Below are 13,138 nucleotides of genomic sequence, written 5' to 3'. Positions count from 1 at the left end.
GTAAATGTGTGTTCTTGAATAATGCGCACCTCTTTGTGCAAGAATTAGTGACTTTAAATCCTTGTGAAGATTATTCTTATTTCTAGTATTGATTCCATGAATTGAGCTGTTGGTTTGAAAAAGTGATATATTTTTAATGACCAATTTCATTAAGGAATAAACATATTGGGAAGCAGTAGTCAGTGTCCCTAGTTCCCTAAACAGGCTTCTGCCAGATGTTCTTGTGTTCACACCACATATAACTTTTACTGCACGTTTTTGTGCCTGGAAAACGTTAGCTTGGCTTGATAAATTATTTCAAAAAAGAATCTCATATGACATATGGATTGAAAGTAAGCATAGTATGGCAGCTTTTCCATTTTCATATCCCCTATGTCTGCCACAATTCGCATTGCAAATAGAGATTTGTTAAGATGCTTCAGCAGTTCCGCGGTGTGCTCCTCCCAGTTGAATTAATTATCAAGCTGTAATCCCAAGAACTTAACACTGTCCACTTCTTCTATCTGCTTTTCATTGTATGTTAGGCATATACTCGTGGGACACCCCTTAAGAGTTCTGAACTGCATGCAGTGTGTTTTTTCAAAGTTTAGTGACAAAGAATTGGCTAGGAAACAGTGATTAATGTCCACAAATATTTTATTAGTCGATCTTTTTTAAGACTACACTTGATTTGCTATTTATTGCAATCTTTGTATCATCGACAAACAAAACGAACTTGGCATCTGTTAATGTTACTGATGAAAGGTCATTGATATACACAAGAAAAAGTAAGGACCCTATAATGGAGCCTTGTGGGACCCCACATGTAATTAGTTCCCATTTGGATGATGCCTGATAGCTTAAAAATGTCTCTTTCCTAATAACACCCTATGTTTCCTGCCAAAGATATAAGATTTGAACGATTTTGCAGGATTTCCTGTTACACCACAATATTTTAATTTACTTAAAAGGATATTGTGATTTACACAGTCAAATGCCTTTCACAGATCACAAAATATACCAGTTGCCTGCAATTTTTTGTCTAATGAATTAAGCACATTTTCACTGTAAGTGTAGATAGCCTTCTCAATAACAGAACCCTTTAGAAATCCGAACTGCGACGTTGACAGTATGTTATTTGAGATAAGATGGTTATAAAGCCTATTGTACATTACTTTTACTAAAATTTTTGGGAATGCTGCAAAAGTGAAACTGGACGGAAATTTGATTCTATTTCTTTATCTCCCTTCTTAAACAGTGGCTTAATTTCAGGACATTTCAACCATTCAGGAAATATTCCACTGATAAACGACTGGCTACACAGATAGCTTAATATGTTACTTAACTCAGAATCACATTCTTTAATTAACTTTGTTGATATTTCATCATACACACTAGATGTTTTCGATTTTAAAGATTTTATGATGGAAATTATTTCCGCTGGGGTAGTGAGGGTCCAATTCATATTATGGAAGTTATTTGAAATCTCTGGGCTGAAGTATTCCATAGCAGCATCTACAGAACATGACAATCCCATCTTTTCAGTAATAGTTACAAAATGTTTGTTACAAAGTTCTGCAACACTATACACATCTGTCACCAATGTATCATTTACTCTTAATGCTATTTGTCCCTCTTCATGTCTGTTTCTACCAGTCTCCTCCTTCACTATATCCCATATTGTCTTTATTTTGTTATCTGATATGACTAGCTTTTCCCTGTAATATATTTGCTTTGATTCCCATATTACAATTTTTAATATTTTGCAGTATTTCTTGTAATGTGCTATAGCATCAACATCAGAATTGTTTCGGATTGACAGATACAGTTTTCTTTTTATTTTACAAGACTTCTTAAGTAATAGAACCCAGTACGTTGTCCTCGTTGGTGAGTGTTCATCAGAGGTGGGGGTTGTTATATCCTAGCCAGTAATGCCACCCGAGCCCGCTGCCAAAAGGTTGGCAGCATCAAAGTCCGGACGCCGTCCGCATAAGCAGCGCCAGCGAGACAGGAAATCGCCGCAAGTCTTCTGGTTTCTTAAGCGCTGGAGTCGCGAGCGCTAGGACAGTTCTGTATTCGCCGCTCAGTTGTATACTCGCCACCGAATTGTGTACTTGCTAGTCAGTTGTGTGTTCATCGCAGCAGAGTTGATGTTTGTCGTCAGCCGACGCTGACCTAGCCGCTCCGACTCGAACTAGACAGATTTCTGTAGACACGGACTTCACTACTGTGCTTCTGTATCTTCGTTAATAAAGATAAGTACCGACTTTTATTTAATCAGAGTGTTTGGGTTTTCATCTTTCTGTTCACTGTTCCAGCGGACCGGTCGGCCCGCTATTAAAAGTGTGGCGGTGACTTCGTAAGCCGTTTCTACAGCGAATTGCTTGTCGCTACGAACGCCGCCACAAATGGGGTATCATCTGGAGTGCCCCAGGGAAGTGTGGTAGGTCCGCTGTTGCTTTCTATCTACATAAATGATCTTTTGGATAGAGTGGATAGCAATGTGCGGCTGTTTGCTGATGATGCTGTGGTGTACGGGAAGGTGTCATCGTTGAGTGACTGTAGTAGGGTACAAGATGACATGGACAGGATTTGTGATTGGTGTAAAGAGCGGCAGCCAACTTTAAATATAGATAAATGTAAATTAATGCAGATGAATAGGAAAAAGAATCCTGTAATGTCTGAATACTCCATTAGTAGTGTCGCGCTTCACACAGTCACGTCGATTAAATATTTGGGCGTAACATTGCAGAGGGATATGAAGTGGGACAAGCATGTAATGGCAGTTGTGGGGAAGGCGGATAGTCGTCTTCGGTTCATTGGTAGAATTTTGGGAGGATGTGGTTCATCTGTAAAGGAGACCGCTTATAAAATACTAATACGACCTATTCTTGAGTACTGTTCGAGCATTTGGGATCCATATCAGGTCGGATTGAGGGAGGACGTAGAAGCAATTCAGAGGCGGGCTGCTAGATTTGTTACTGGTAGGTTTGATCATCACGCGAGCATTACGAAAATACTTCAGGAACTCGGGTGGGAGTCTCTAGAGGAAAGGGGGCGTTCTTTTCGTGAATCGCTACTGAGTAAATTTAGAAAACCAGCATTTGAGGCTGACTGCAGTACAATTTTGCTGCCGCCAACTTACATTTCGCGGAAAGACTACAAAGATAAGATAAGAGAGATTAGGGCTCGTACAGAGGCATATAGGCAGTCATTTTTCCCTCGTTCTGTTTGGGAATGGAACAAGGAGAGAAGATGCTAGTTGTGGTACGAGGTACCCTCCGCCACGCACCGTATGGTGGATTGTGGAGTATGTATGAAGATGTAGATGTAGATCCCCATTCCTTGAGTAATCCATGGCTTCTTTGTAGACTTTGCCCTAACCTTGGTTAGTTTTGGGGGAAAACAGTGTTAAAATAAGGTAAGCACTTTATTAGCAAAAGTGTTATATTTTTCTTTCATACCATGAGCACTGTAAACGTCATTCCAGTGAATGTCTCTGAGGAGTGTCCAAAAATAATCAATTAACGGCTTTGATTACCCTCTTGCGCTCAGATTTAACAGATTTTATATCCTGTTCAGTATTAACATTCAACAGAAGGAACTGCATGTCATGGTCTGAGAGGCCATTGACTATTGGTTTTGTAATATAATTTAGTTCGTTGGACTTTTCTATAAATATATTATCAATGGCTGTTTGTGAGCAAATGGCTACCCTAGTGGGGAACTTTACAGTGGGAATTAAGTTGAATAATAGTGTTACTAGCTCAGATAAGTTCTTATTGGGAGAGTCTTTAAGGAAATCTACATTGAAATCACCAGCAACCACTATTTCTTTGTTTTTGGTTGTTAAATGGGCCATTACAGCTTCAAGGTGGTTTATGAACAGATTAAAGTTACTTGCTGGTGCTCGATATACACTTAGTATTATGAAGGACTTTTTGTGAAATTCTACTACTGTTGCACGTGCTTCCATATGCTATTCTAGGCAAAATTTATGAATGTCTATGTTCTTATATTTATGACAGTTCCTGATGAATGTGGCAACTCCTCCTTTCTCCATTTCTGCTCTACAAAAGTGAGATGCTAACCTAAACGCTGTAACACTTAAAAGTCCTATACCAGTGGTCACATGATGTTCAGAGAGGCAGATTATGTCAGCTGGGTTTGAAGACTCTAATTCATCAATGCAAATAGTTAATTCATTAATTTTATTTCTCAGTCATCGAATATTTTCATACAGTAAAGATAGCTGACATTTCACATTGCCTGAGTTAAAACTGGGTAGAGTTGAAATATCTGCTGACTGTTGAAAATTCTCAGCCAATAGCTGTTTATGCTGATGTAATAAGCTAGAACTATGTTTTTTGGTTTCTTTCTCACACTGAAGGCTTGTCTCAGTCCTAACTTTTCCTAAAATTTGGTTTCTCTTTGTCCTTCATACCCTAAAAAAGGGTCTTTTCTGAACCCTATAACCACTGGTATTTTACCACTCATGACAGTGCCTCCCCCCTTCAACCTTCCTGCTTGTTTCCCAGCCACTTTACCCTTCCCCTTCCTGTTGAGGTGAAGGTCATACCTAGTATAATCCCACCTATTGAGAGAATCAACAGGAACCACACCAATGTGTGACCCTGCACCCGATATAAGCAGCCGTTCCAACTCCAAATTAATTCTCTTGACAGAAGAGTTCAAATGAGGGCGGTCATGGCGCCCAAGAACAGATAGAAACTCAACACTAGTATGCTTCAATGCTGATGCAATCTTTGCCAGGTCACACTCCATACAGTACCCAGGATCTTTGTCAATGCTATTACCTGCCCCACCCACTACAACCACGGTGTCTCCTTAGAGAAATCTTTGCAAAGTGATTCTAAATCCTCTGTCACCTGCTCCAAACCAGCAGTAGGTTAAAAAAAAATTGGTGACCTGGCATTCTGATCCTAGTTCATCCTGCAAAAGTTGGCCAACACCTCTTCTACCTAACAACAACACTTTCTTTTTCTTTACTGATTTCCCTAGGTTCTTACTTTTCAATTTGCTACTGAAAGTTTGTTGTGCCCTGTCTACACCTGCAACTGCTTGAGGTTCACCAGCTTCTGACTGAAGCAACAGGTCAAATCTATTTCTATATTCACCACAAAGCTGCCAGACAAAGTTCTAGACCTGTTCCTCCCGTTGCCTGTTGCCACTTCCCACCTCTCTTTACCCTTCTCCCTCCTTAACCTGTCAAGATTTCCCCTGGCCTTCTCTAAATCAGCCTGAAGGGCGGTTAATTTTCCCCTCCTGTTCTAGTATCTTCCTATCTCTACTACAAATCCTACAAAACCACAGATGAGTCTCATTTACTTCCCCTATTCCCATGCCTCTACAGTCACCCACATGGAAAAAACTACAGCACCCATCACACCAAAGCCCCGACCTAACAATTATACGGCAAGTCGAACACATTTCACTCATGATAAACGTAATAGTTTATTAAGCATAAGTCAGTTAAATTACAGATAAACACGAAAATATGGTTCCACAATCTGGCCTACACGTGACCCTTGCGTAATTTACGCTACTTTCCGCAATAGTGAGTTAAAAAATGAAGAGGTATGCTACAGTTAAATTGCTGGAGAGAGCAAAGAACAACTAAACGAAATTCTATAGATTTGCTGCGGCAAAACGTAAACAGAAAATATGACTGTACGATCTTTTCGCGTTTTCTGCTATATTACGGAAAGAAAAATGAGACCTTTAATGGTACGCTTAAAAGGCACACTAATACACCTATTTACCACGTAATCAGTACTAAACTGTTTGTTTTTATAATCTAAAATGACTTACCATTACGAGAACACCAAAACTCGTGCTAGTCGCTTGCCTGCAGGCCTGCAAAGTAAATTGAGAAATGACAGTGAAGACGGGAGTAGTGTGTTAGCGCCACCGTGTAATAAATTAACAAATATTCAGAATAGTAATTTGGTAATTGTGCATAGGGAAATGGACCAGGCGATAAATAATGGTGTACACAGTGAAACAGCTAGTGAACAGGGTAGTATTGTCGATCGATGGGTCGGCAACTGCTCGCCCCAGGAATCCGAAATTACAGGACACAATCTTGCAAATACTGTAGATTCAGGTTTTGCGTCATTACCCGTTTCTCAATCAGGTCAAGACACATTTTCTGATTTTCAAAATGCGAATGTTGCCGCTGCAAATGCATTGCAGAAAAGTACAGAGGAACATGTTTCAGACACCAGTGCATTGTTATTACAATTAATGCAACAAATGGGACAACAGCTTCAAAAGTTAGCCGCAATGGAACAAAATCTTCAAAAGTTAAACAAAATTGAGCAAACGCTTGAACAAACACGTGAAGATTTAACTGCTGACTTCCTTAAAATCGAATCGAAATGCCAAAAAGTCTGTAATGACGTAAAAACACAAATTTGTTAGCATTTTCAACCTATTTTTTCGCGTCATGAAAATGCATTTCAGAGTCACGAAGCAGCCATAAAAGAACTGCAAACTATTGTTCATGAAAATCACGACACCTTGCAAGCTAATATTGTCTCAGTTGCATCTACCGATTCGGTTACAAAACTTGAAAAAACTCAGGAAAACTTAAAGGACACAGTAAATACGGTTTCGACACAAATGGACACTCAGAAACTTGGTTCAGAAAGACACACAGAGGATATCAGTTCATTATCCGAGAAAGTAGTCGAACTTTCGGATCAGCTAAATAATTTATCTACGAAGGTAGATGATTATCTGAATGACACACGACCAGTAGCCTTTGCTGACACAGAAGAGTACGAACGAATTAGGAAATTCAAACAAAATCAGAATCAAATTAATGCGCAACACAAAAGAGAAATCCTGGAAGTACAAGATCAGTTGGTACAAGTAATACAAGAATTATATATTTCAGAGAACACTCACACTCCAATACGGGAAGAGGGACTTAAAAATACGGAAAAGCCACAAAATAATAACACAGGGCATTTCGGAAATTATGAAAGAAATTGGCAAGGTGCACCGAATTTTGAGATGGAACCACCGACACGACGTAACAATGACCGACATGCGACTCGCCGATATGATAATTTTGACTATAATCTGTTTATTACTACACGTAAATTCAAAACGTTTAAGAATTCTGGCAACGACATTCATCCACAAGCGTGGCTTCATCAATTCTCTCATTGTTTTCCTCCCAACTGCTCATTAGACCACAGATTGGAATTTATGTGTGGCTATTTGGAAAATGAACCTGCTGTAAGAATGCGTTCGGTCATTGGCGATTGTCACACTGAAGGAGAATTTTATCATGCCTTCCTCTCAACATATTGGTCTCAAGCTACTCAAGACCGAGTAAAGTGTTTCATCATAATGATGAAACACTTTGAACAATCTGAATTTTCCAGTCCTGTCAAATATTTTGAAGGCATTTTGCACAAGAATCAGTACCTGTCAAACCCATACAGACCCTCAGAACTCATCCGCATTTGCTTAATCAAATTGCCTGAACATTTGAGACATATTATTTTGGCAGGACGTTGTAAAGACGACACTGAAGCTTTTCAGGGACTCTAACAAGAATTGGAAACTGACGCTGACAATCGCGGGATGCGAAACCAGGAGAACAACAATTACTAGTCACATCCGTCACAATTCTGTGACGAAAGAAATAATAACTGGACACGACAAGGCTATTCTTACAACGCAAATCGTGACCAAAACACACACCACCCCTATGACAACCGTTGGCAGAGAGATAATAATTACAGGGAAAGATCGCCTCTCCATGGTAATGACTATGACAGAGACAATCATAGAAACAGACAATATGGGAATCAAAATTATTATGAAGGGTGGCAGAATAGCTTCAGACGCAACGGTCCACCTCGCAATTACGATTCCGGGAGAAATTCTCCACCATGTGACGGACGAGAAAGAAACTACGGAAACTACCGACAAGACGAAAGACGATATTATCTTGACAACAGACCAGAATTTAATAAGATCTGTCGGGATGCAAACAGGGAAGGGCCCTGTCGACAAGTTGAAATTGTAGAAGTTAGATCTCCAAATCTCAATAGCGACAAGAGACAACAAAAAGACAGTAGACAATGACTCACACAGCTGGCAGCCACAAGACATACTTATGGAGCTGACGACGGAGCTGCTGTGGCTATTAATTACGTAAAAAAGGAAGACATTAGGAACATCTTACTCCAAGAACACGACATAAAATAGAACAACATTGCATATCCTGTAATTCACATTACAGTAAATGACGTAAAATTTATGGCAATACTTGACTCTGGCAGTCCCATTTCAGTAATTAGTGAAACAGCTTTTAGCAAATGCAACACGTCGAACGATTGCCCTACACTTCCTTTACGGAAGATTAAATTACAAGGTGCAATTTTTGGAAAAAGTGTAGATGTACGCCAGCAAACTAATTTAGAATTATTTTGTCAAAACCATAGATTCTCTATGAACTTTCTTATCGTTCCATTATTGTCGATATAAATTATATTGGGAGTAGACTTTTTGAATGAATACAAAGCAATCTTAAACTTTCACGATGCTGAAATAAGTTTAGAGAAAGAAGGTAAGTCAATAGCTTTGAAATTTGAAGATCGGCTCTCAAACCATGACGAGGAAATTAATCGGCTCTACCTCTTGTTAGACAACAGTTCGGAATTTTCCACGAACCTTGACACTAACAATCACTCAGCAAGTGTTGACAGGGATGATATCGACGACGTATTTGGTACTACTGACTTAATTTAGAATAAAATTCCAACAATTGAAAACTGTAATGACACTGATAGGCAGGACCTTTTTGACATTTTACGATCGCTTTCCACAGTTTTTATTCACAAAACAGGAACAATCAAGGGATTTCAGTACCAGTTTCGTGTTCGTCAGCATACTAAATTTTATGTTAGACCATACGTAATTCCGGCACATTACAGGGACCGTGTTAGAACAGAAACACTATCTATGCTTGACGAGGGCATTATTGAGCCTGCGGTAAGCTCATACAACAATCCATTACATGTTGTTGAGAAGAAAAATGGATCGATCAGGCTTGTCTTAGATTCGAGACAAATCAATACTATCATCATTCCTGAAACAGACAGGCCGCAAACGTTGGAAGAACTTCTTCAAAATTTTAATGGTGTAAAAGTGTTGCCCTGTATTGATCTCAGATCCAGCTTTTATCAGATCGAACTTCATCCAGAATGTAGAAAATACACAGCTGTTCTTTGTTTCGGCGTTTGTTATCAATTTCGCAATTTCTGAAACTTCCTTTTGGTTTGAACATTTCTTCGGCAGCAATCATTCCTGGGCTAAATTCCATATTACCTGAGTTCTTAAAACGTCACATCCCCTTATATGTGGATGATATTCTAATAGCAGAAGCCTCATGGGAACAACATAATCGCATCCTCAACAGTGTGTTGCGTATTTTTGCAGAATCTGTAATTACAGTTAACCTGGAAAAGTCTGAATTCGGTAGGACAAAGGTGAAGGTTTTGGGACACATTATTTCTTCTGAAGGCATTCTACCGGATCCTGAAAAGTTAGAAGCAATCAGACCCATTCCAGTCCCATCCGCAAAAAAACTAGGCCGCACTTTTCTAGGTCTCGTAAATTTTTACCGTCGTTTTCTCAATACGCAAATTGTAGTAACACGAAAACTTTGTTCTCTTACTGGAAAAAGTACTATTTGGAACTGGGACAAACAGGCACAGTCGGAATTCAATTCTTTAAAAGGAGCGCTACTTAATGTGCCAATCCTAGCTCACCCAAATGTGTCACAAGATTTCTGCCTTAGCACGGATTCTTCTAAAGTCGGTCTTAGTGCCCATTAAGAAGCCATAGAAAATGACATTACTGTTCAGAAAACCATTGCTTTTGCTAGTTGCGTGCTGACAGAATGTGAAAAAAAAATTATTCCGTTGCAGAATTAGAAGCTTTAGCTATTATTTGGGCATCTAACAAATTGCGTTTCCCTCTTTCTGGTAAACACGTAAAAGCATACAGTGATCATCGTGCATTACAATTTCTTATGTCTTCAAAATTAAATAATGACGGGTTAAAACGTTGGACATTGTTTCTGCAAGAATTCCACTTCACAATAGTCTACATTCCCGACAAGGAGGACATTGTTGCGGACGCACTATCACGTGCACCGGCTGGGCTTAAGAAAAGTAACACAGAAGGCAAGCCTCGAAAAAAATTTCAGTTTTCTTTACATTCAGAAAGTCGCCTTTGAAAACTTCATCACTACGCCTTTAAAGGACATTGCTTATGAACAAGATAAGGTTCCGATTTGGAGGGACAACAAAAGTAAATGGCATGAAAAGACACACACACAGATTCTGCATTATTATCTGGTTAGAAACAACATACTTTTCAAACGTTGCACTGTTGATGACAATCTATCGGTACTTTGCATTCCTGACGATTTTGTTAATAAGCTCATCTGGTACATTTATTTCAGCTACGCACATTTTGGTCCACAAAAATGTTATCATATTCTTCTGACGACTTGTTATTTTAACAATATGGAAAAGAGAATTCGGAGAGTCTTGTCTATTTGTAAACTTTGTCAAAAAGCTAAACCATCTACTATCTCACATCGTGCTCCGTTGTTTCCTATCATTCCTTCTAAATTAAAAGAATTTGGTGTTGTTGATCTCTTAGGACCCCTTATCAGAACATCAAATGGATTTTCCTATGTTCTAGTCACTGTTTAACTTACTTCAAAATGTGTTTCTTTCACTCCGTTACGTAAAGCCACTGGGCGGTTTGTATCCAACGCCTTTGTTAAAAATTTCTTACGTGAAGTTGGAGACATTGCTAAAGTCATTTCAGATACCGGACCGCAATTCAGATCTGCTGTTCGGTCACGCATGCTTCCGAATCATAAAATCAAACCTTTTTTTTTCATTATACTCACGCATTTTAACCCGTCTGAACAGATTATGAAAGAAATCAATAAGCTTTACAGACTTTATTGTAACAGAAAGCATCAATATTGGGACAGATATTTACACTTATTTCAAAATGTACTCAATGAAATGCCTCATGACACCACTGCTTTACCACCTATTCTTGTACTGAAGAATGAAGAACCACCAAACAGAATCAGAGAGCTTGTGCCTTTTCCGAATATACGTAAACTTCGACACAAAGACATAATTGATTTGGCTATTAAAAATATAAATTCTGCTGTAGACAGAAGGAGAAAACTACACGGTAAAGCAAATTCAAAGAAACTATATATTGGTCAGAAAGTTATCGTTAAAGCTCATTCATTGTCACATAAGAAACACCTGAGTCACAAATTCCTTCTGATTTACAATGGACCTTACAAAATCCGACGTATACCACTTGATAATTGCGTTGAAGGTGAAACTCTGCATACTAGGAAGAGTAAAGTATTGCACCACATTTCACATGTAAAACCGTTTTTGAGAGATAATCTGCTTTTTAACTTAGTCTTTGCCATAAAATCTTTCACTTCACATTACTAGTACGCTTGGCCACACTTAGAAACTGTTAACATGCAACAATGTTTTAAAGTTAACCTAGGGAACTTATTTAGACAGTAATTACGAATGCATTTTTGTAGTGAACAGACGACACAGTGTTATTGTGTGTACATTCTTGCTTTTTCTTTGTACGATTACGTAACGACTATAAGGCTTACATACTTAGAACATATACTGCTAATGAAACTTTAATTCATCATTTTGGTTTACTTGAAAAGACATTCTATATTTAAAGTACTTTCTGAGAGATTACAGATGACTTAATATTTGGTTTCTTTGACAGCTACAAAATTATATCATGACACTACTAACGAGTGACAAAATTCACATTGTTGCTTTTGTGCTGTATCTGTTTTATATCTGCACAGTTTTTCTACATTCTTTCTTGAAAGTAAAACATGTTTTCGTAATTACTTTTCTGACATATCTACAGTGAGATAGGTATTTTTCGTAACACAACAATACATTACAGTACAGTACTTTCTTGGTCATGGTAATGTCCGTAATAACTACGATATCTATAAGTATAGGATTTCACTTTTGTTTATGACGAGGCAAGTACATTGTCTTCTGCAGAACTTTCCTTACGGAGGACGATAACTACGACACTTGGCACATTTTTACCGTTAACTAATGATAGAGATTATCTTACAACAAGACGCACAGTTTAGATCTGCAGTACACGTATTTGAGTGATTAATTTTTGTACTTGGAACGTTTGTTTAGAAAGATTCTTGAATTACGAAGATACAAAGAAGGTTTTTGGTGATACATTTCGTTCCGTTGCTGTAATCTGTAACACCTGAGGGTATAATTACATTAATCCCAGGGGGTACACACCTACTTTGTGTATTAAACGTGTGGCAAGCGCTAGGAGCCCTAGCTGATATGGTATTTGCTTATACAACTTTACACATTGGTACCATATTTCTCTAACACAGAAATACACAGCTATCTGATCATTTAAGAGAGACAAACATGTTTCTTTCTGCGTCAGTGACACAGTTAAATTAATTCACACTTATGAAATTGTATTTTTTCTGTACTTTGTGAACTGTTCATGCTTTTTAAGAACCACTGTGATACTATGAGAGCATTGAATGATGTATTTTGTATGGGATCATGATCTTTGAAGTACTTTTGAGGTAGATGACACTACTGAAACGAGCAGAGAAGATGTTTTTAGGTTTTGAAATTATTGAAAGAAGCTGTGTCGATTTTGAGATGTGATTGACGTGCTATGATGATATTATTACGACAACGATGTGTATTATGATGTTGAGATATACAGGGCTATTACAAATGATTGCAGCGATTTCATAAATTCACTGCAGCTCCATTCATTGACATATGGTCACGACACACTACAGATACGTAGAAAAACTCATAAAGTTTTGTTCGGCTGAAGCCGCACTTCAGGTTTCTGCTGCCAGAGCGCTCGAGAGCGCAGTGAGACAAAATGGCGACAGGGGCCGAGAAAGCGTATGTCGTGCTTGAAATGCACTCACATCAGTCAGTCATAACAGTGCAACGACACTTCAGGACGAAGTTCAACAAAGATCCACCAACTGCTAACTCCATTCGGCGATGGT

The sequence above is a fragment of the Schistocerca piceifrons genome, chromosome X (assembly GCF_021461385.2).
Source record: "Schistocerca piceifrons isolate TAMUIC-IGC-003096 chromosome X, iqSchPice1.1, whole genome shotgun sequence".
NCBI lineage: Eukaryota > Metazoa > Arthropoda > Insecta > Orthoptera > Acrididae > Schistocerca > Schistocerca piceifrons.
This window is presented reverse-complemented; position numbering follows the sequence as displayed.